Source organism: Coptis chinensis, chromosome 4, assembly GCF_015680905.1.
Source record: "Coptis chinensis isolate HL-2020 chromosome 4, ASM1568090v1, whole genome shotgun sequence".
NCBI classification, from domain to species: Eukaryota; Viridiplantae; Streptophyta; class Magnoliopsida; order Ranunculales; family Ranunculaceae; genus Coptis; species Coptis chinensis.
In genome coordinates, this window is record NC_141459.1 from 95,763,970 (window position 1) to 95,788,685 (window position 24,716).

At 35.2% G+C, this 24,716-nt stretch overlaps 1 long non-coding RNA gene across 2 annotated transcripts; it reads right to left on the reverse strand.

The window, feature by feature from the left end:
* On the reverse strand, positions 1-24,305 carry LOC147505895 (uncharacterized). 2 transcript variants are annotated; one of them, XR_015220701.1, is made up of 5 exons: positions 23,240-24,305; positions 22,976-23,070; positions 22,489-22,593; positions 1,063-1,303; positions 1-28 (listed from the first exon to the last, which is right to left on the reverse strand). It is a non-coding gene; the product is annotated as an uncharacterized LOC147505895 (long non-coding RNA). The 2 variants fall into 2 exon arrangements; XR_015220702.1 differs by lacking the exon at positions 1-28 and having other exon boundaries at positions 674-1,303; positions 23,240-24,299.
* Positions 24,306-24,716: the final 411 nt, after the last annotated feature.

A 24,716-nucleotide genomic window follows, 5' to 3' on the forward strand; every position in this document is an offset into this window, starting at 1 on the left:
TCCTTGCAAGCTGCAGTTCCTAAGACTCCTGGTAAACCAAAGGAAGGTCGAGTGAAACAGTTTTTAAAATAAGATTTTAAACAAATGCATCGCTTTGATGCGATCCAAGCATATACATCGTTTATTTACATAGATTTAAAAATCACAGGAACGACATTGATCTCATATGTGATTGAAAGACAATAAAACATAGCTACAAAGCTCCAAATGAGCATCTGCATGGGACTGAAAGGCTTATGGAGAAAATAGTCTCCACAGAGATGGCCTTGTAGGATTTAAAAATCAATAAGAATTGCATGACAGAAATAAAATGCAGCAACATTCTCGCTGACTAAAACAGTAATCCAAATAGAATGGGCGTGGTTTTAACTAATTAAATCATACAACAATCATAGTCAACAATTAAGCATAGTTTTCACGAAAGCAAGAACTAATCCTACATGCAGAATACTATCGTAAGAAAAGAAGAAAAAAATACCAAGGTACAAACCTATGCAATAGTGATAGAAATCTTTAAGTTCCATTACAACTTCGATTATATAAAGCGAAAACACTCGTTTTAGGAAAATAAAAATAAAAATTCCTAACTGATCAGAGAAGAAAAAAAATATGATAAACCTTTAACTATTGTCAGAAGAAGATTTAACAAAAGCAATATGTGCCAATGAGGATCTAGATCAAAAGTATTGCATAATGTCACCATACAGTCCAGAAGCCAGCCAATGGAGTTGATTAAAAAAAAAATAGTTAAATTAAGATAAACAAAGTGGTGGTCTCTTCTTCAACATGATGGTTTTAAATTGTTTCATTTGCCCCAACCCAAGGACCACAACTACTGGTTCACTTGCAGTAATGTCTACCATCTCATCAACTTTTTGCAAGTATTTCTAAACACATTCAGACATACCAATATCAAAGTATTTCAAAACACATTCAGACATACCACTATCACAATTCAACTAACAAAGGGAGAACGAATGAGACGATGAAGTCAGATGCATTTTCTTTACCACATAGATGTAAGTATAGACATGAGAGAAAATAGCAATTCCTTTAACATACCACATACAACATGAAGGTTTGCTGAAATGAGGGGTTCCTTTGCCGCCGACTTTCTTCCTTCTACAAAACCAAGTCGAATTGGCCAGTGAGACCTGCTATATGCTATAGAGAAGACTCAAATAGTAGCCTTGACTGTGTTGTGTCATGGTAAATTTGTAGGATCTCAATGTAGAGATCAATTAGGTAGCTCTCCAACTCAAATTCTTTAAGAAATGAGAACCTATCCAGCATGAGGTTCTGCCTGAAAAAGATGCAAGTTTATTACAACTCATTCTCTATGTGCTATTCCCAACTAGCCTTTTGCTAGTCTCTTAGCAAATAAGATAAAAAATAGATAAGTGATCAAAATCACATCCTAATAACAAAAATAAAATCCTAACTCACTTTCGCAGGCATCGCGATTGCATTTACCATATGCAATAAGGCTTTTAAACCTTTAAGTTCCCCAAAAAGGACGAGTTATAGTCTTGTGAGGGGGTTTCAGTGATATACCCACAAAATCAATCAATAGCATGTTCAAGAATGATAGTATTTTTTTTCAGAGAGAAATTCCTTACCCACTTAGTGCTTACTCCAACAGGGCGGTCTCCATTGCTAACTATATTGCTTTGCAAAGACTCATAGATTATGATGGGAGATAGTAAAAATTGACAAAATTCTCAATCAAGGCTTATGTGTGTACTCAGTCAATCTCCTATACTCTCCTATCAAAGAAACGGAATCCCTAGTTTACCTTTAGACAAATAATCTCGACTTTCAATCCTCACCGGTCATACTCTCAGAAAAGAATCTTTCAGAAGATGGTATATTATTTTACCTCATGTATGTGGGGAAAAGAATAATGAATACGAACATCTCATATACTACCTTGAAAAATGGACTTCTGGATGAAATTAGTCTCATGGAAAGAATGTCAATCACATATGAAGTGTCGGGTCCTTCACTTTAGCATCCTCTCACCTATTCTAGACTTTGTACCATACTGTAATGATAAGTCATAGGTTGTAACTTGGCTTGGGTATTGGTTTATGAAGGAAAGGTAAAAAGGATTCAAAGGTTGTTTCTGAAAAACACTAAGGGTTTTGCTCCATTATTTGGAAAATTTCTTCAAATTATGTATTACAGAGAAAAATCTTCCTTTGTCTTAGCTTTTCCATCCATTTTCGTTTTTTTTTTCTTTAGCTCAATGGTATATCCTTGATTAGTACTGGATATGCTTGTTTTCCACTAGCTTCTTTCACTTAGAACAGAATGATGGTCTTCATTGTATCTCTATGGTTTTCCTTGTAATCTTCCTTTTGTGCTATTTCTTCCTCTTTGTGCCCCTCGTATTCTCAGAAACATATGGGTATGGTTGATAAATATTTTGGCTATACTCTTAGTCTGGAGTTAGGTAAAGGGTAAAGGGTTTTATGAAAGAAAATGGCTTATTGTAAGGCTCAAAAGGGTTTAACATGATAGTCCTACTAGGTGCGATAAAGGCTGAATGGGTTCACTACTTGACTTATCAGTATGATACTCTGTTTCGAATAGACTACAAGACCTAATGACTATCTCCCCAATTGATGTCACTCCGTGATTAACCAAATCAATGAATAATGAGACTATATTACAACGACATAAAGAACTAAAAGATGTTGAGTCACTAAGACTCGGATTTTTCGTAAGAACTCTCCAAAGAATGGGTATAAAGCTCAAGTCTCACGAGCTAAGTCTAAAAATTCTACTTCCAGTTTACTAGGGGTTTAAATCTCTCTTCTAGCAAAAGTACACAAAACTGACCAAGTACTATGGTGGTGTCTTTAAAAAGAATTCTATCAACAAGAACTATGTCAGAGCATAATAAATAGTCTAAGCGGTAATGAAATAAATAATATCAACTATCTATCAAACTCAACACTAAGCAGTATAGAATATATATCCCAGACTCATCATTAAAATTCATTTTTCTCATGCTACTGATATAGAAACAAAAATATTTTTGTTTTTGAAAACTAATTTTCAAAATTCATTTCTCAAGTACACCCTCCCCCGACTTAACATATGCATTGTTCTCAACGTATAGAAATTAAGTAAATGAAATGAATGAGAAAAAGGGAAGATGTTACCATTGATGCCGAATATCAAAATTAATCCCAAAAATAAGAACATTTCTTTTTACCAAGATTTTTATTTATTATTTTTATTTTTATTTTTGTTAGGTCTTTTTAAGTTAGATCCCTAAGACTATATATCATGCATTATCAATTTGGAGTGAGGAGATCAGATTTTCTTACCCAAATTTGACGAATGTTTGGAGGACGAGGAGGTCTCACCTTGTGGGTTGTCAAAAATACTCCTTTATGCTTGAAAGATTGCTGGTGAAGTTGCTTTTCTACCTTGAACTATTTCAGGTCTGATGATTGTGTGATAGGCCTTGTGGTTCCTCTATGTAGAAGATTGACAAAAATCTTTCTTTCTAACAGGACAATAGTATCTGATGTGCCCTTTACCACCACAATAATGATAATGGATGTCCGGGCCGACCGCTTTTTAGGTGGGCGGTAGACCGTTCACATACTTCTCAATCTCGCTCGCACAATGATGGTGTAGAAGAGGCTTCAAACAAAGTCTAATGCTTCTTATCAATATGGTCCACTTTCGCCCGGAAGACTCATTTCGGTTTCTAAATTCGTTTGTTTTCCAAAACTTCTTTAAAATTTGATTCTCTAGTAACCCCATTTTTCTCGGGTAGAAGTCTGTTGTTCATCCTGAAATGTAGAGTTCATCTTCTCAAGATATGATACTCTCTCTGTCAATTTTCCATTCTGCTCACTTAAATCCTGAATTTTCTACAGAGATTCCAAGAACATGGCTAGCGACGCCTCTGTGGTGGAGTTCTCAGGTTCATCACAGTTTTCTGTAGATTGAGCACTCTCAATTGTATCTTCGAATGGGAAGGATTCTTGTTTCATGCTATCAAGGAAGTATACCTTTCCACCTTCGGTGTCATCACAATCCTTATGTAATAGGTGAAAGATATTTATGTCTATGGACATCTTACCAAAGTTGATCTTCATTTCGCCGTTATGACAATTTATCAAAGCTTTTGCGGTCGCGAGGAAAGGTTGGCCTAGAATAATTGGAATTTTATCAAAGGCCTCCTTGGTGTCTATCACAATGAAATCCACTGGATAGTAGAAATCGGCTACTTGAACAAGAACATCTTCAACTATGCCTCTGGGAATCTTGGTAGAACGGTTAGCTAACTTCAATTTGACTTTTGTAGGCTTTAGGTTCTCCAGGCCCAACGCTTGGTACACATGATATGGCAAGAGATTAACATTAGCACCAAGGTCTAAAAGAGCATTACCCATGAATTTTTCTCCTATCTTGCATGATATTGTAGGACTTCCTGGATCTTTGAGCTTGACTGGAGCTTGCTGATGGATAACAAATGTTGTCTGTCCAGCTAGAAACGCTCTCTTTAGAACATGAGTACTTCTCTTTATGTTGCATGCATCCTTCAAGAATTTGTCATATGATGGCAACTGCTTGATCGCTTTGAGAAAGGGGATATTGATGTTATCTTTCTCAAATGCCTCATTCATCTCTAAAATTGCTTGTCCTTTTGCTTTGAGCAAAAACATAGGAAAAAGGTGCCTTTGGTACAAACACATCAGCATGTGTCTGCTCTTCTTTCTCTTTGGCATTCTTGCATATCTTGTCTTGTTCATCTTGACAATTAGGAGTGGAAAGGATTTCCCCTACTTCCTTTTGAACTTCATTTGAAATCTTGACTGATTGCTCTGTAGCAATGTTATCATGAGAAGGTAAGTCAACCTTGTTGTCTATCTTCAATCCTGATTTGAGAGTAGTAACTGAGCTGACATGATCATGTAGGTGATCAGTACTAGCAGTTGTCCCAATGTGGCATACATCTTCACTCTTCGATATTGGTTCCAATAAGCTAGGTTGAGTGGCTTGTGTCTTTACAGACAAAGCAGTGGTGAGTTGGTCGACCTTAACCTCTAGAGACTCCATTCTAGAACATTGACTTGCCTGAGATTGTTGGAGATTGAGTTGAGACTGTGCAATAAGCTCTAGAACACTTTCAAACTTCTAATTTTTCTGTGATAGCAAAGTAATTGCATTCTCCAGGTTGGCAGGTGTGGCATAATTTCTCCTAGGATCAGGCACTAACTTTCCACTTGTATTGGAATTCTGCTGAGAGTATAATTGTTATTGAGGAACCAACTATGAAGCTTGACTTGTCTGTGGAATATAACTTTGATCTTAAGAACCTGGGGGGTAGGTCCAGCATTCTGTCTCCAATAATTACCTTGAAAGTTATTACCACCTTGGTTGGGCCTCTGAAATGAGTTCACATTGTACTCTCCAACTGATGCATGTTGATAGTAACCAGGACATTCTAGAGTTGCATGAGAAGTGTCCGAACAGACTTCACAGTATCGGCTTGCTTGCATGACTAGGAGAGATTTAGCTTGAGAATTGTTGATCTTGGAGGGATTCATGGAGAACTGGTTGAATTTCTTACTCAGAGTTTCAATGCTGGTGGCCAAGCTTGCCAATGTGGACTTCAGTTCTTGATCTGCTTGTTCATGTGTTTGGTAGCCAAATTGCTTTGGCTCCCCCTCCATGCTAGCGACATCCTCATTGCTAGTAGTCCATTGTTGTGTTTCTTCAGCTAAATTCTCGAGAAAGTTGTAAGCTTCCTCTCCATCCATTGATGTAAACTTGCCTTTGTGCATTGACTGTATCATCTGCTTGTTCATCATCGAGAGTCCTTGATAGAAAAAATGAGCTAGTGTGCTCTTGTCATATCCATGATGTGAACACGAGACTAGCAGATTGTTGAATTTCTCCCAGCTTTGATGATATTCTTCAGTCACCTTCCCTTTGAAATTGCTGATGGCTTGCTGCATGGCATCTGTCTTCTGGGGTGGGTAGAACTTGTTCATAAACTTCCTTCTCAACTTCTCCCAATTATCTATTGAATTGATCGGGGTGCAGTTAACTATTCAGAGGCTTTACCTTCGAGTGAGAGCGGAAAAAGAATCAACTTGATACTCTCATCTTTGATATTCTGGTTTTTGAAAGTTCTGAGGACTGATAGAAATTTATTCATATGAACATATGGCTAAACATTGTCTGAACCATTGAACTTTGGAAGCATAGAGATTACTGATGCTCTAAGTTCAAACTGGTTAGCTTATGTCTCTGGAAAAATAATATTGCTTGGTGAGTCTCCAATGATTGGTGAATAGAAATCACTCAGCTTCTTCCTCTGTTGTGCTTACATGGGTGGGATAGCTTCAGGATTATTGGTGTCCACAACACCTCCATCATTAGCGTCGCATCATTGTATCAATCCCTCGCTAGTATTCTTGCTATGTGAAGATGATGAAAACTATCCTACTATGCTTGAATGCAATTAAACTAATATGCAACTATTCTAAATTATACTAATATGCAAAACTACTTTCCTTCAATTGGGTTGGGCTTTGCAATTAGTATCTCGCCCGTTGTCTAAAGCTGTCTCTTCTAGGGTTATGGTGAATCACTTGGATTGTTTAAGTACCACGACCCACAGACGATAGTCCGTTTGTCAAGATTCAGACAAGAAACACCAGAGTTTGATGTTTCGCTGTGTTGGCTTACAACTTCAATTGTTGAAAAGGTCCTAAATGCAATTATACTATAAAGTAATAAAACTAAACTACGATGCAACTATACTAAGAAAGCAATAAAACTAAACTACGATGCAACTATACTAAGAAAGCAATAAAAAGAATGAAGATTCGACTAACCTGGACGGTAGATCTTGTCTTCGAGATGTCCTTAAAGCTTCTTTCTTTCTTAAAAGGATGGATGATGCAGCTAAAATTACCTCAAGATCCAAAATTCTAATCTTGAAAGAAAACGTTAAACATAAACAACTTAAAACGGCATCGGCGCCATTTGGCCTTGCCTCTTTTTGTGTGTAGATGAGATGTGGGATATGGATAGATGATGGTCGTTGAACAAAATAGAAGCGTATCAAAACCTAATTATCCCTTAATAAGTAAAGGATGAGTAGAGTTTCGTTCCACTTTTTAAGTGTATGTTTATATAAAGGACAGGACTGGAAAGGGGGTTTGAGGGATTAAAAACTATTATTATATATTTTAGATTCTAATGCTAAACTAAACTAAACTAAACTAAACTATTGAGAATTTATAAGAAAGGGAATTCAAGAGATTAGAATCCACCAATACTTTTGATTCAATGACCTTTTGCTTCAAAGTTGTTCTCACAAGTAGACTACAATTAGGCAATCGAGCGAGTGCCGATGCCCTCTTGGATGAAACATCGTTAACGAATAACTCTACTTAAGGTTGTTCCTATGTTCATGTCACTAGTATCTTCTTTCCTTTTATGTGAGTTTGGGAAGCTATTTAATGAATAACCATCTAAGGCAAACACAAGGAATACTTCCCTTACTCTAAAACACTACACAACTAGAAGAAAAGTAGAGAATAATAGTATAATATTCAATTACAATAAATAAAACCCTACTCTAGCATGATATTCGATTGCAATAAATAAAAACATGTCACTAGCAAATATTCAATTGCAATAAATAAAACCCTAAACTGGCATGATATTCGATTGCAATAAATAAAAACCTTAATCTATACTTCCATCCCCTAGTCTGGGCAATAGAACTAATAACTAAAAACATAAAGAACTAACCTGATTGAAAAACACCATGAACTAGAAGAATCATTAAACCTTAAGCACCGGCTTCATCTTCTCCCTTGAAGGAGAAGATTAGCCTTCCATACAGAAGGAAGAACACGAAGAACGAGAAGAAGAAGAGTCGAAGAACATAAGACTAGAAAGGCTAATTTATTAAGACTCAGTAGTTAAAACCGATCTTTTATTATTAATCTCTCTCTGCATCAAGTTATGGAGACAAGAATATAAGTGAATCGGCAAATTACATGAGGCATTTAGGTATTCTATTTATAGAGGTTACAATGAGCTCTAGAAGTATTCCAAACCGTCATTTGTTTCCTAATACAAATAGACTTCTCTCAGAGTCCAACTTCGTCTCCAAAACTGAGAAGGAATTGGCTACAGTGTCGATTAATGCGTCTAGACTCACTATTCATGCGTCTCAGATGCTATCAATGCATCTGGACGCTCGATCCATGCGTCCTAGACGCGTAAGCCTATTTTGTCTCTTCTGCTCTATCCTTTTATCCTCTTTTGCGGGCTTTGGTCCAAGCAACGAATCCTTTGGCCTTGGGCTTCCAAATAGACTTTAAAAAAGGTCCAAGTCGCATCTTTAATAGCTCCAATTCCTTGGCCTTCTCCATGATTGTCCACAGGCTTCCCATGTGATCCTTAATGCTCTGAATTGCTCCGTTTTACCCCTTTTTCTCTAATATTCCGCAAAACTCTCTCTTTCACCTGTAGAATCATAAAATATAACTTAAAAACACTATTAGTCCACTAAGATGGCTAAACAAGAGGCATAATCGAGGGCTAAATAACACTTTTTGAGAACTTATCACAACTCCCAACTAGCCTTTTGCTAGTCTCTTAGCAAATAAGATAAAAAAAAATAGATAAGTGATCAAAATCACATCCTAATAACAAAAATAAAATCCTAACTCATTTTTGCAAGCATCGCGATTGCATTTACCATATGCAACAAGGCTTTAAACCTTTAAGTTCCCCAAAAAGGACGAGTTATAGTCTCGTGAGGGTTTTCAGGTGATATACCCACAAAAATCAATCAATAGCATGTTCAAGAATGATAGTATTTTTCAGAGAGAGAAATTCCTTACCCACTTAGTGCTTACTCTAATAGACAGTCTCCATTGATAACTACATTGCTGCAAAGACTCATAAATTATGATGGGAGAGAGTAAAAATTGACAAAATTCTTAATTAAGGCTTATGTGTGTACTTAGTCAATCTCCTATACTCTCCTATCCAAGAAACGGAATCCCTAGTTTACCATAGGTAGATAATCTCGACTTTCAATCCTCACCGGACATACTCTCAGAAAAGAATCTCTCAGAAGATGGTCATACTCTCAGAAAAGAATCTCTCAGAAGATGGTCTACTATTTTACCTCATGTATGTGGAGAAAAGAATAATGAATACGAACATCCCACATACTACCTTGAAAAATGGACTTTTGGATGAAATTAGTCTCATGGAAAGAATGTCAATCACATATGAAGTGTCGGGTCCTTCACTTTAGCATCCTCTAACCTATTCTAGACTTCGTACCATACTGTAATGATAAGTCATGGGTTGTAACTTGGCTTGGGTATTGGTTTATGAAGGAAAGTTAAAAAGGATTCAAAGGTTGTTTCTGAAAAACACTAAGGGTTTTGCTTCATTATTTGGAAGATTTCTTCAAATTCTCTATTGCAGAGAAAATTCTTCCTTTGTCTTAGCTTTTCCATCCATTTTGTTCAACTTTTTATTTATTTATTTTTTATTTTTTTTTCTTTAGCTCAGTGGTATATCCTTGATTAATACTGGATATGCTTGTTTTCCACTAGCTTCTTTCAATTAGAACAGAATGATGGTCTTCATTGCATCTCTCTAATATTTCCTTGTAATCTTCCTTTTGCGCTCTTTCTTCTTCCTTGTTCCCCTCGTATTCTCAGAAATATATGGGTATGGCTGATAAAGGTTTTTGGCTATACTCCTTGTCTGGAGTTGGGTAAAGGGTTAAGGGTAAAGGGTTTTATGAAAGAAAATGGCTTATTGTAAGGCTCAAAAGGGTTTAACATGATGGTCCTACTAGGTGGGATAAAGGCTGAATGGGTTCACTACTTGACTTATCAATATGATACTCTGTTTTGAATAGACTACAAGACCTAATGGCTATCTCCCCAGTTGATGTCACTTTGTGATTAACCAAATCAACAAATAATAAGACTATATTACAACGACATAAAGAACTGAAAGATGTTGAGTCACTAAGACTCGGATTTTTCGTAAGAACTCTCCAAAGAATGGGTATAAAGCTCAAGTTTCACGGGCTAAGTCTAAAAATTCTACTTCCAGTATACTAAGGGTTTAAATCTCTCTTCTAGCAAAAGTACACAAAAGTAACCAAGTATTATGGTGGTGCCTTGATAAAGAATTCTATCAACAAGAACTATGTCCGAGCATAATAAATATTCTAAGCGGTAATGAAATCAATAATATCAACTATCTATTAAACTCAACACTAAGCAGTATAGAATCTATATCCCAGACTCATCATTAAAATTCATTTTTCTCATGCTACTGATATAGAAACAAAAATATTTTTGTTTTTGAAAACTAATTTTCGAAATTCATTTCTCAAGTACACCCTTCCCCTACTTATGCATGCATTGACCTCAATGTATAAAGAAGTAAATGAAATGGATGAGAAAAAGGTAGGATATTACCATTGATGTCAAATATCAGAATTAGTTCAAGAAACAAATTTTTAGGTCTTTTTACGTTAGATCCCCAAGACGTAATGTGAGTCTTTTAAAGTCAGATTCTCAAAACTTTTGAGTCCTTTATAGTCAGATCCTCAAGACTTGTATTCCCGCCTCAAAACTGATCTCTCAACAACATGCTTACTTCCTGTAGACATTTTATACTCGGTCTACTAGAGTTATGAGACTTTGACTCCGGCGCTTGCAACTCCTCTCAGTAAAGGATAAAGTTAAGAAAATCTGAGGGACCGGCTATCGGTGGCACTTATACTAATGAGATCCTAAGGAGTCAAGCTTACGACGCTTGGCTTCCTCATGCAAAAATCTTAAACTAGATAGCGACGCCATTTGACATTGCATCTTTTTGTGTGTAGATGAGATGTGGGATATGGATATATGATGGTCGTTGAACAAAATAGAAGCGTATCAAAACCTAATTATCCCTCAATAAGTAAAGGATGAGTAGGGTATCGTTCCACTTTTAAGTGTATGTTTATATGAAGGACAGGACTGGAAAGGGGGTTTGAGGGATTAAAAACTATGATTATAGATATTATAGATTCTAATGCTAAACTAAACTAAACTAAACTAAACTAAACTATTGAGAATTTATAAGAAATGGAATTCAAGAGATTAGAATCCACCAATACTTTTGATTCAATGACCTTTTGCTTCATGGTTGTTCTCACAAGTACACTACAATTAGGCAATCGAGTGAGTGCCGATGCCCTTTTGGACAAAACATCGTTAACAAATAACTCAACTTAAGGTTGTTCCTATGTTCATGTTACTAGTATCTTCTTTCCTTTTATGTGAGCTTGGGCAGCTATTCAATGAATCACCATCTAAGGCAAACACAAGGAATACTTCCTTTACTCTAAAACACTACACAACTAGAAGGAAAGTAGAGAATAATAGTATAATATTCAATTACAATAAATAAAACCCTATTCTAGCATTATATTCAATTGCAATAAATAAAAGGGTTAGTTAGACTTACCCCCCCCCCCCCCCCATTTTCAAAAATATTAGTGATACCCCCCCAATTGCAAGATCCAACGACTATGAGATGATTTTTTTTTCAGATGAAGAAATCTAACCGTTGGATCTTACAAATGGGGTATCACTAATATATTTGAAAATGGGGGTAATGGGGTAATGGGGGTAAGTCTATCTAACCCTAAATAAAACCCTAAACTAGCATGATATTCGATTGCAATAAATTAAAACCTTAATCTATACTTCCATCCCCTGGTCTGGGTAATGGAACTAATAACTAAAAAATATAAAGAACTAACTTGATTGAAGAACACCATGAACTAGAAGAATCATTAAACCTTAAGCACTGGGTTCATCTCCTCCCTTGAAGGAGAAGATTAGCCTTCCATAAAGAAGGAAGAACATAAAGAACGAGAATAAGAGTCGAAGAACATAAGACTAGAAAGACTAATTTATTAAGACTCAGCTAGTTAAAACCGATCTTTTATTATTAATCTCTCTCTGCCTCAAGTTTTGGAGACAAGAATATAAGTGAATTGGCCAATTACATGAGGCACTTAGGTCCTCTATTTATAGAGGTTACAATAAGCTCTAGAAGCATTCCAAACCGTCATTTATTTCCTAATACAAATAGACTTCTTTCAAAGTCCAACTTCGTCTCCAAAACTGAGAAGAAATTTGCTACAGTGTCGATCCATGCGTCTGGACGCACTATTCATGCGTCTCAGACGCGTAAGCCTATTTTGTCTCTTTTGCTATATCCTTCTATCATCTTTTGTGGGCTTTGGTCCAAGCAACAAATCTTTTGGCCTTGGGCTTCCAAATAGGATTTAAAATAGGTCCAAGTCGCATCTTTAATAGCTTCAATTTCTTGGCCTTCTCCATGATTGTCCACGAGCTTCCCATGTGATCTTTAATGCTCCAAATTGCTCCGTTTTACCCCTTTTTCCTCTAATATTTCATAAAACTCTCTCTTTCACCTGTAGAATCATAAAACATAACTTACAAACACTATTAGTCCACTAAGATGGCTAAACAAGAGGCATAATCAAGGGTTAAATATCACTTTTTGAGCACTTATCACAACTCCCAACTAGCCTTTTACTAGTCTCTTAGCAAATAAGATAAAAAAAATAGATAAGTGATCAAAATCACATCCTAATAACAAAAATAAAATCCTAACTCATTTTCGCAGGCATCGTGATTGCATTTACTATATGCAACAAGGCTTTAAACCTTTAAGTTCCCCAAAAAGGACGAGTTATAGTCTCGTGAGGGTTTTCAGGTGATATACCCACAAAATCAATCAATAGCATGTTCAAGAATGATAATATTTTTTAGAGAGAGAAATTCCTTACCCACTTAGTGCTTACTCCAACAGACGGTCTCCATTGATGATTACATTGCTACAAAGACTCATAAATTATGATGGGAGATAGTATAAATTGACAAAATTCTCAATCAAGGCTTATGTGTGTACTTAGTCAATCTCCTATACTCTCCTATCCAAGAAACGGAATCCCTAGTTTACCATAGGTAGATAATCTCGACTTTCAATCCTCATCGGTCATACTCTCAGAAAAGAATCTCTCAGAAGATGGTCTACTATTTTACCTCATATATGTGGAGAAAAGAATAATGAATACGAACATCCCACATACTACCTTGAAAAATGGACTTTTGGATGAAATTAGTCTCATGGAAAGAATGTCAATCACATATGAAGTGTCGGGTCCTTCACTTTAGCATCCTCTCACCTATTCTAGACTTCGTACCATAATGTAATGATAAGTCATGGGTTGTAACTTGGCTTGGGTATTGGTTTATGAAGGAAAGGTAAAAAGGATTCAAAGGTTGTTTCTGAACAACACTAAGGGTTTTGCTTCATTATTTGGAAGATTTCTTCAAATTCTGTATTGTAGAGAAAATTCTTCCTTTGTCTTAGCTTTTCCATCCATTTTGTTCAACTTTTTTTTATTATTATTATTATTATTATTTTTCTTTAGCTCAGTGGTATATCCTTGATTAGTACTGGATATGCTTGTTTTCCACTAGCTTCTTTCACTTAGAACAGAATGATGGTCTTCATTGTATCTCTTTAATATTTCCTTGTAATATTCCTTTTGTGCTCTTTCTTCTTCCTTGTTCCCCTCGTATTCTCAAAAACATATGGGTATGGCTGATAAAGGTTTTTGGCTATACTCCTTGTTTGGAGTTGGGTAAAGGGTTAAGGGTAAAGGGTTTTATGAAAGAAAATGGCTTATTGTAAGGCTCAAAAGGGTTTAACATGATGGTCCTACTAGGTGGGATAAAGGCTGAATGGGTTCACTACTTGACTTATCAATATGATACTCTGTTTTGAATAAACTACAAGACCTAATGGTTATCTCCTCAGTTGATGTCACTTCGTGATTAACCAAATCAACAAAATAATGAGACTATATTACAATGACATAAAGAACTGAAAGATGTTGAGTCAATAAGACTCGGATTTTTCGTAAGAACTCTCCAAAGAATGGGTATAAAGCTCAAGTCTCACGGGATAAGTCTAAAAATTCTACTTCCAGTATACTAAGGGTTTAAATCTCTCTTCTAGCAAAAGTACACAAAAGTAACCAAGTATTATGGTGGTGCCTTGATAAAGAATTCTATCAACAAGAACTATGTCCGAGCATAATAAATATTCTAAGCGGTAATGAAATCAATAATATCAACTATCTATTAAACTCAACACTAAGCAGTATAGAATCTATATCCCAGACTCATCATTAAAATTCATTTTTCTCATGCTACTGATATAGGAACAAAAATATTTTTGTTTTTGAAAACTAATTTTCGAAATTCATTTCTCAAGTACACCCTCCCCCAACTTAACATATGCATTGTCCTCAATGTATAGAAATTAAGTAAATGAAATGAATGAGAAAAAGGGAAGATGTTACCATTGATGCCGAATATCAAAATTAATTCCCAAAAATAAGAACATTTCCTTTTACCAAGATTTTTTTTTTTTTTTTTTTTAAAGGTCTTTTTAAGTCAGATCCCTAAGACTATATATCATGCTTTATCAATTTGGAGTGGGGAGATCAGATTTTCTTATCCAAATCTGACGAATGTTTGGAGGACGAGAAGGTCTCACCTTGTGGGTTGTCAAAAATACTCCTTGATATGCTGGAAAGATTGCTGGTGAAGTTGCTTCTCTACCTTGAACTATTTCAGGTCTGATGATTGTGTGATAGAGTTTATAACTATTTAGTACCACGAACTTTAATTTTTTTTCCTAAATGGTACCCGAACTTTGAAACTCGCCTATTCGTACCACGAACTTTCAATTTGTTTCAATTTAGTACATCAGTTAATTTTTCGTCCAATTTCACTAATGGCGTTAGCACTATTCACGGGTAGCACTATTCATGTGAACAGTGTTTTTCAAAAAAAAATCAAATTTTGGAAAAAAAAAAAACCATTCACGTGAACAGTGAAAACGTTCACGTGAATAATGTTTTTTTTTTTCAATCTTAAAACTTAAAAATTATTTTTAAGATTGGTTAAAGATTTTTTTTTAAAAAAAAATCACTATTCACGATCTTTAATCAAACTTTGATTAAAGATTTTTAAAAAAACACTATTCACGTGAATAGTGATTTTTTAAAAAAAGAAAAATCTTTAATCAATCTTAAAAATTAACCTTAATTTTAAGTTTTGTTAAAGATTTTTTTTTTAAATCACTATTCACAACACTATTCACGTGAACAGTGTGTGTGTGTGTGTTTTTTTTTTAAAATCTTTAATAAATCTTAAAAATTAATTTTTTTTTCAAGTTTGATTAAACACTATTCACGTGAATAGTGATTTAAAAAAAAATCTTTAACCAATCTTAAAAATAATTTTTAAAATTGAAAAAAAAAATCACTATTCAAAATAGTGTTTTTGGTTTTTTCAAAATTTGAATTTTTGAAAAAACACTGTTCACATGAATAGTGTTTTTGGTTTTTTTTTTTTTTTTTTTTTTTTTTTTTTTTTAAATTTGAATTTTTGAAAAACTACTGTTCATGTGAATAGTGAAAACACTGCTCACATGAATAGTGCTATATGAATAGTACCGTGTGAATAGTGCTAACCGTGAATAGTACTAACACCGTTAGTGAAATTGGACGGAAAATTAACTGATGTACTAAATTGAAACAAATTGAAAGTTCGTGGTACGAATAGGCGAGTTTCAAAGTTCAGGTACCATTTAGGAAAAAAAGTGAAAGTTCGTAGTACTAAATGGTTATAATTTCTTGTGTGATAGGCCTTGTGGTTCCTCTGTGTAAAAGTTTGATGAAAATCTTTCTTTCTAACAGGTCAATAAGATATGATGTGCCCTTTACCACCACAGTAATGATAATAGATATCTGGTTGATGATAAGTGCTATTTAACCATCGATTATGCCTCTTGTTTAGCCATCTTAGTGGACTAATAGTGTTTGTAAGTTATGTTTTAAGATTCTACAGGTGAAAAAGAGAGTTTTGTAGAATATTAGAGAAAAAGGGGTAAAATAAAGCAATACGGAGCATTAAAGGATCACATGGGAAGCCCGTGGACAATCATGGAAAAAGCTAAGGAATTGAAGCTACTAAAGATGCGACTTGGACCTATTTTAAAGCATATTTGGAAGCCCAAGGCCAAAGGATTTGTTGCTTGGACCAAAACCCGCAAAAGAGGAAATAAAAATAGACCAAAGGTGGAAAAATAGGGTCTCGCGTTTGAGATGCGACTATCGTCGTCGCCCAGACGACCCATGCGTTGGGGACGATAGATCGAGCGTCGAGACGCGCATTGATTAAGTCCGGGGACACATGAATAGTGCGTCGGGCGCATGAATCGATTTCTCAGCCAATTCCTTCTAAGTTTTGGAGATGAAGTTGGACTCGGAAGAAGTCTATTTGTATTAGGAAACAAATGACGGTTTGGAATGCTTCTAGAGCTCATTGTAACCCCTAAATAGAGGACCTAAGTGCCTCATGTAATGGGCCAATTCACTTATATTCTTGTCTCCTAACTTGAGGCGAGAGAGATTAATAATAAAAGATCGGTTTTAACTAGCTGAGTCTTAATAAATTAGTCTTTCTAGTCTTATGTTTTTCGACTCTTCTTCTTCTCGTTCTTCGTGTTCTTCCTTCTATATGGAAGGCTAATCTTCTCCTTCAAGGGAGGAGATGAAGCCGGTGCTTAAGGTTTAATGATTCTTCTGGTTCATGATGTTCTTCAATCAGGTTAGTTCTTTATGTTTTTAGTTATTAGTTCCATTGCCCACACCAGGGGATGGAAGTATAGATTAAGGTTTTTATTTATTACAATTGAATATCATGCTAGTTTAGGGTTTTATTTATTGCAATTGAATATTTGCTAGTAACATGCTTTTATTTATTGCAATTGAATATAATGCTAGAATAGAGTTTTATTTATTGTAATTGAATATTATGCTATTATTCTCTACTTTTCTTCTAATTGTGTAGTGTTTTAGAGTAAGGAAAGTATTCCTTGTGTTTGCCTTAGATGGTGATTCATTGAATAGCTGCCCAAGCTCACATAAAAGGAAAGAAGATACTAGTAACATGAACATAGGAACAACCTTAAGTAGAGTTAATTGTTTAACGATGTTTCACCCAAAAAGGCATCGGCACTTCGCTTTCGATTGCCCTGGCCAGAAGTCTACTTGGAGAACAACATGAAGCAAAAAGTCATTGAATCAAAAGCATTGGTGGATTTGAATCTCTTGAATCTATCTCTCTCATATTCTCTCCCTATTTCCAATTCTTAGCTTTAATATAAATTTAGTTAGTTTAGTTTAGTTTAGCATTAGAATCTAAAATCTCTACAATTATAGTTTTTAATCCCTCAAACCCCCTTTTCAGTCCTGTCCTTCATATAAACATACACTTAAAAGTGGAATGATACCCTACTCATCCTTTACTTATTGAGGGATAATTAGGTTCTGATACGCTTCTTTTTGTTCGATCAACGACCATCATCTATCTACATCATCCATATACCACATCTCACATACAAAAGGAAGCAAGGTCAGCTGACTATGCTCAAGGTGGGTGGTAGACTGTTTCACATACTTCTTTCGTTCAGACAATAATGGTGTAGAAGAGGCTTCAACAGTGCAATGCTTCTTATTAATATGGTCCACTTTCTGCTTCAGAAGACTCATTTTAGTTTCTAGATTCTGTTTTTTTCCAAAACTTCTTTAAGCTGATTCTCTAGTAACTGATTTTTCTGGGTAGAAGTCTGTTGTTCATCCTGAAATGTAGAGTTCATTTTCTCAAGATATGATACTCTCTCTGTCAATTTTCCATTCTGCTCACTTAAATCCTGAATTTTCTGCAGAGATTCCAAGAACATGGCTAGCAACGCCTCTGTGGTGGGGTTCTTAGGTTCATCACAGTTTTCTGTAGATTGAGAACTCTCAATTGTATCTTCGAATGGGAAGGATTCTTGTATCATGCTATCAAGGAAGTATTTTTGACAACCCACAAGGTGAGACCTCCTCGTCCTCCAAACATTTGTCAGATTTGGGTAAGAAAATTTGATCTCCTCACTCCAAATTGCACTTTTTGAGCACTTATCACATCTCCCAACTAACCTTTTGGTAGTCTCTTAGCAAATAAGATAAAAAAATAGATAAGTGATCAAAATCACATCCTAATAACAAAAATAAAATCCTAACTCACTTTCGCAGGCATCGCGATTGCATTTACCATATGCAACAAGGCTTTAAACCTTTAAGTTCCCCAAAAAGGACGAGTTATAGTCTCGTGAGGATTTTCAGGTGATATACCCACAAAATCAATCAATAGTATGTTCAAGAATGATAGTATTTTTTAGAGAGAGAAATTCCTTACCCACTTAGTGCTTACTCCAACAGACGGTCTCCATTGCTAACTACATTGTTGCAAAGACTCATAGATTATGATGGTCGTTGAACAAAATAGAAGCGTATCAAAACCTAATTATCCATCAATAAGTAAATGATGAGTAGGGTATCGTTCCACTTTTAAGTGTATGTTTATATGAAGGACAGGACTGGAAAGGGGGTTTGAGGAATTAAAAACTATGATTATAGATATTATAGATTCTAATGCTAAACAAATTAAAACTAAACTAAACAAAACTAAACTAAACTAAACTATTGAAAATTTATAAGAAAGGGAATTCAAGAGATTAGAATCCACCAATACTTTTGATTCAATGACCTTTTGCTTCATGGTTGTTCTCACAAGTAGACTACAATTAGGCAATCGAGCGAGTGCCGATGCCCTATTGGACAAAACATCGTTAACAAATAACTCAACTTAAGGTTGTTCTTATGTTCATGTTACTAATATCTTCTTTCCTTTTATGTGAGCTTGGGCAACTATTCAATGAACCGCCTTCTAAGGTAAACACAAGGAATACTTTCTTTACTTTAAAACACTACACAACTAGAAGAAAAGTAGAGAATAATAGTATAATATTCAATTACAATAAATAAAAACCTTATTCTAGCATTATATTCAATTGCAATAAATAAAAGCATGTCACTAGCAAATATTTAATTGCAATAAATAAAACCCTAAACTAGCATGATATTCGATTGCAATAAATAAAAACCTTAATCTATACTTCCATCCCTTGGTATGGGCAATGGAACTAATAACTAAAAAACATAAAAAAAACTAACCTGATTGAAGAACACCTTGAACCAGAAGAATCATTAAACCTTAAGCACTGGCTTCATTTTCTCCCTTGAAGGAGAAGATTAGCCTTCCATAAAGAAAGAAGAACACAAAGAACGAGAAGAAGAAGAGTCGAAGAACATAAGACTAGAAAGACTAATTTATTAAGACTCAGCTAGTTAAAACCGATCTTTTATTATTAATCTCTCTCTGCCTCAAGTTCTGGAGACAAGAATATAAGTGAATTGGTCAATTACATGAGGCACTTAGGTCCTCTATTTATAGAGGTTACAATGAGCTCTAGAAGCATTCCAAACCGTCATTTGTTTCCTAATACAAGTAGACTTCTTTCAGAGTCCAACTTCATCTCCAAAATTGAGAAGGAATTGGCTACAATGTCGATCCATGCATCTCAGACGCAAGCAATGCGTTTGGACGCTCGATCCATGCGTCCTAAACGCGTAAGCCTATTTTGTCTCTTTTGCTCTATCCTTCTATCCTCTTTTGCGGGCTTTGGTCCAAGCAATGAATTCTTTGGCCTTGGGCTTCCTAATAGGCTTTAAAATAGGTCCAAGTCGCATCTTTAATAGCTCCAATTCCTTGGCCTTCTCCATGATTATCCACAGGCTTCCCATGTGATCCTTAATGCTTCGAATTGCTCCGTTTTACCCCTTTTTCTCTAATATTCCACAAAACTCTCTCTTTGACCTGTATAATCATAAAACATAACTTATAAACACTATTAGTCTACTAAGATGGCTAAACAAGAGGCATAATCGAGGGTTAAATAACACTTTTTGAACACTTATCACAGCTTCCAACTAACCTTTTGCTAGTCTCTTAACAACTTAAAACGGCAGCGGCGCCATTTGACCTTGCCTCTTTTTTTTGTAGATGAGATGTGGGATATGGATAGATGATGGTCGTTGAACAAAATAGAAGCGTATCAAAACCTAATTATCCCTCAATAAGTAAAGGATGAGTAGGATATCGTTCCACTTTTAAGTGTATGTTTATATGAAGGACATGACTGGAAAGGGGGTTTAAGGGATTAAAAACTATTATTATATATTTTAGATTCTAATGCTAAACTAAACTAAACTAAACTATTGAGAATTTATAAGAAAGGGAATTCAAGAGATTAGAATCCACAAATACTTTTGATTTAATGACCTTTTGCTTCATGATTGTTATCACAAGTAGACTACAATTAGGCAATCGAGCGAGTGCCGATGCCCTCTTGGACGAAACATCGTTAACGAATAACTCTACTTAAGGTTATTCCTATGTTCATGTTACTAGTATCTTCTTTCATTTTATGTGAGTTTGGGCAGCTATTCAATGAATAACCATCTAAGGCAAACACAAGGAATACTTCCCTTACTCTAAAACACTACACAACTAGAAGAAAAGTAGAGAATAATAGTATAATATTCAATTACAATAAATAAAATCCTATTCTAGCATGATATTCGATTGCAATAAATAAAAACATGTCACTAGCAAATATTCAATTGCAATAAATAAAACCCTAAACTAGCATGATATTCGATTGCAATAAATAAAAACCTTAATCTATACTTCCATCCCCTGGTCTGGGCAATGGAACTAATAACTAAAAACATAAAAAACTAACCTGATTGAAGAACACCATGAACCAGAAGAATCATTAAACCTTAAGCACCGGCTTCATCTTCTCCCTTGAAGGAGAAGATTAGCCTTTTATACAGAAGGAAGAACACGAAGAACGAGAAGAAGAAGAGTCGAAGAACATAAGACTAGAAAGACTAATTTATTAAGACTCATTAGTTAAAACCGATCTTTTATTATTAATCTCTCTCTGCCTCAAGTTCTGGAGACAAGAATATAAGTGAATTGGCAAATTACATGAGGCACTTAGGTTCTCTATTTATAGAGGTTACAATGAGCTCTAGAAGCATTTCAAACCGTCATTTGTTTCCTAATACAAATAGACTTCTTTCAGAGTCCAACTTTGTCCCCAAAACTGAGAAGGAATTGGTTACAGTGTCGATTCATGCGTCTGGACTCACTATTCATGCATCTTAGACGCGATCAATGCGTCTGGACGCTCGATCCATGTGTCCTAGACGCGTAAGCCTATTTTGTCTCTTCTGCTCTATTCTTCTATCCTCTTTTGCGGGCTTTGGTCCAAGCAACGAATCCTTTGGCCTTGGGCTTCCAAATAGGCTTTAAAATAGGTCCAAGTCGCATCTTTAATAGCTCCAATTCCTTAGTATTCTCCATGATTGTCCACGGGCTTCCCATGTGATTCTTAATGCTCTGAATTGCTCCGTTTTACCCCTTTTTCTCTAATATTCCACAAAACTCTCTCTTTGACCTGTAGAATCATAAAACATAACTTACAAACACTATTAGTCCACTAAGATGGCTAAACAAGAGGCATAATCGAGGGTTAAATTGCACTTTTTGAGCACTTATCAGCTATTATGGCCTGTCTTACTCTTGCATTTGTATCATCACGCCAAGCTCTTATAACTTTGATAGAAGGTGTGTGCTGCTGATTATGTTGTGAGCGTTTTTCTTGAATGCAGCCAAATATGATATATGCCAAAAATCTCATATTTGATGGCAATGTACGACACTCAAATAATAGTATTGGACCTAAATAAGAAACCATAAAATCTTTTATAAATATTGTAATTACAGCTAATAAAATAATCGTGGCCTTAACTATGATGCACCAAGTTTCAAGCTCAATAGCGATGTAAGCTACATTATAAAATAGTGCAATTTCTATGTAATATCAGCAAATCAAGAAGATCATGACATTAGCTTCTGAGGAGTGACAACGTATAATGATCAATTTGTACTTATCTCATTGCAAAGTGTGTGAAGCTGGTCATAATGCCATCAAAGTACAATATATATTTTGCTTCAGACTAATTTGCACGAATTGAAAAACCACATCATTGTTCTATTGGTGTTAACACGTACGGTATAAGCAATAGTGTTTTAAGACATTCGTTGCATCCCTTGAGCCAATAATGCAAAATATAATCTATGAAAATAAAAGGAAGCCAATACTGATGAGTCGTGATTTTTTCTTTTATACCCTATTAATAAATATATGTATAATGCAATAGCTAAACCATGTATATGAGATAAGGAATTGTTGTGTCACTGTAAAGCTCCCCACCTACAACCAATTTCAAGATGAAATTGAAAGAACTATAAATGGGAAAAATAGACTTACACCGAGTCTATGACCACCACCAAGAACTCCGTTGCTAAGAAAGTAGGAGTAGCAACTTAACTACTCTCAAGAACTACCAAGCTTAAGAACCTTTGCACAACACACCTGCTGATAAATGGTTAGTACGTTTCTAGTTTTCCTCAACAAAGGATGACACATGTTTATAGTGCAATCAAAACACAATCATGATGCTCAAATTCACAAACAAATTATAAAACCCACTTACTAATTGAAAACCGTATATACATTTGAGACCGTACATTTGCGATAGACCTGTCATAGTTTCTGCTACCTACATTTTCTCTTTTCCTTTCTCCTTTAACTTTTCTGCATTTTCCTTCATTAATAGAATACACACTTATGTAGCCAAAAAAGAAAAACTCCCACCCCATCCATGAACATATTCATTTCAATTTGACTTTTTTATAAAATCTACACAAGAAAAGCACCACTGAAATTTGTTAGAGCAAGCATTGTTAAGACTTACATGCCCTGAGGAAGTGTTGAATCTTCGGTGCTTGCATAACAATGACCCTCCACTCTCAATGCAAAGAAACTTGAGAGATGGACAACCACAGTAGCCTGCAAAAAGTTAAATATTGTTGGAACTTCTAAAATGCAAAAATGTGTTTGTGCAAAAAGTAGGTCAGTTTCTTTGGACAAAAATTACCAAATCTTTGTAGAAAGGTGTCTTCTCAGGAAGCAAAGCACAATTTGCATCATCCCCCTTGATAGAATATTGTTCACATACCTTCTCATCTAGTTGCCCAGCTCCAAACTCAGGATGAGCAGACATAAAGGCAAAGATCTTGGCGGCTCATGTCAGATTAATATAACTAATATCATTATCCTGAATACACACTAAATAAAAAGAACATAAAAATACTTTTTTCCGCAGATAGTCTGTTTCTGTGAACCTTAAACAAACGTACTTTGGACTGAGTCCCATAAAAGCGAAGTAACTGTGTTGCACGTACAATCAGATTCAAAGGAACTTTAGTCTTACACATTCAACTATTTCCGCATTTTCATACATAGGACAGATAGAAAGTTTTGTAATTTTTACGTTCATACACAGGGCAGAGAGAAACTGTTGTACATTCTTACTTTCTTAATTTCAAGATGCCATAATTGTTTTACTATTCCACTCAAAATTTATACACTTGAGTATCTTTTTGAGGGTTTGGCAATCCCAAGTACTTGAAACTATGCATAATTTAGAAACCAACATCCACATGTTGCTAGGGCATAAGTTGCATGCGGCGTGTTAGAACATAATAACACAGCCCTATTATGAATGAAAGAATAAGAGTACCTCATGTTATATTGCAATTTCATTTGGTTAACAAACACATGCAACTGGAAAAAATGAAACCAAGACATTGCGAGCACTTGTTTAGTGTTTTTTTAGAATAAACAACTCCATACATCGTCATGTTAGTAACTGGGGATCGAACCCCGCTAGTATCAAAGAGTTACTGATCTCATTTAAAAATTAAAAAAAAAAATAGTAACTGGGCAAGTGTAAAAGAAATTATCTTAAGCTTTTAATACCCAAATGAATTCCAAATAACACCAATAGGATTCTATATATAATCATCAATGCTTTTACAACAACAGCAAGAGAAGTAAAAAACAATTTAACCTACTAAAACCACAATTGCAAGTTTTGCAAAAAGGGATCCCATAGCTTTTGGTGGTTGGGGACTACCTGATCATAAATATAGTAATGTACAATACTTTAAATGTTTGACTACTTGCTAATGTGTAGTAGCTTATAGGATATTGCACATACTTTAAGATCCATGTTACGAAATAAGAAAAAATAAATAAAACCGGTCATGTATCCTGTAACTACATAGAGAACGTATACATTATAGTTCATTTTTGTTCCATTGTTCATCAAGTACTTAACCATTTGAAATCTGCAACTTCGTTCAAGATTAGGCTATCAAAGGATGTTTAAGTTTTGAGAGTATTTAATCAAACATCCAAGTCAAAAATATTCTACCAACACTCAGTAAAGAATCAAAGATGAAACAAAAAAGTTGGGAAGGGCTAATTATACAACGTACCTCAGCCATATATGGAGATAAACACCATGTTAATGAATGGCCTCCATTGTTTTTCCAAACCGTCCCAATTAGTTTGATGCTGCCATTCCAAAAACTGAAAGGTGTGTCATGGTTGCTAGAACTTAGAGAACTCCTCGACATAGGAAGCCATCA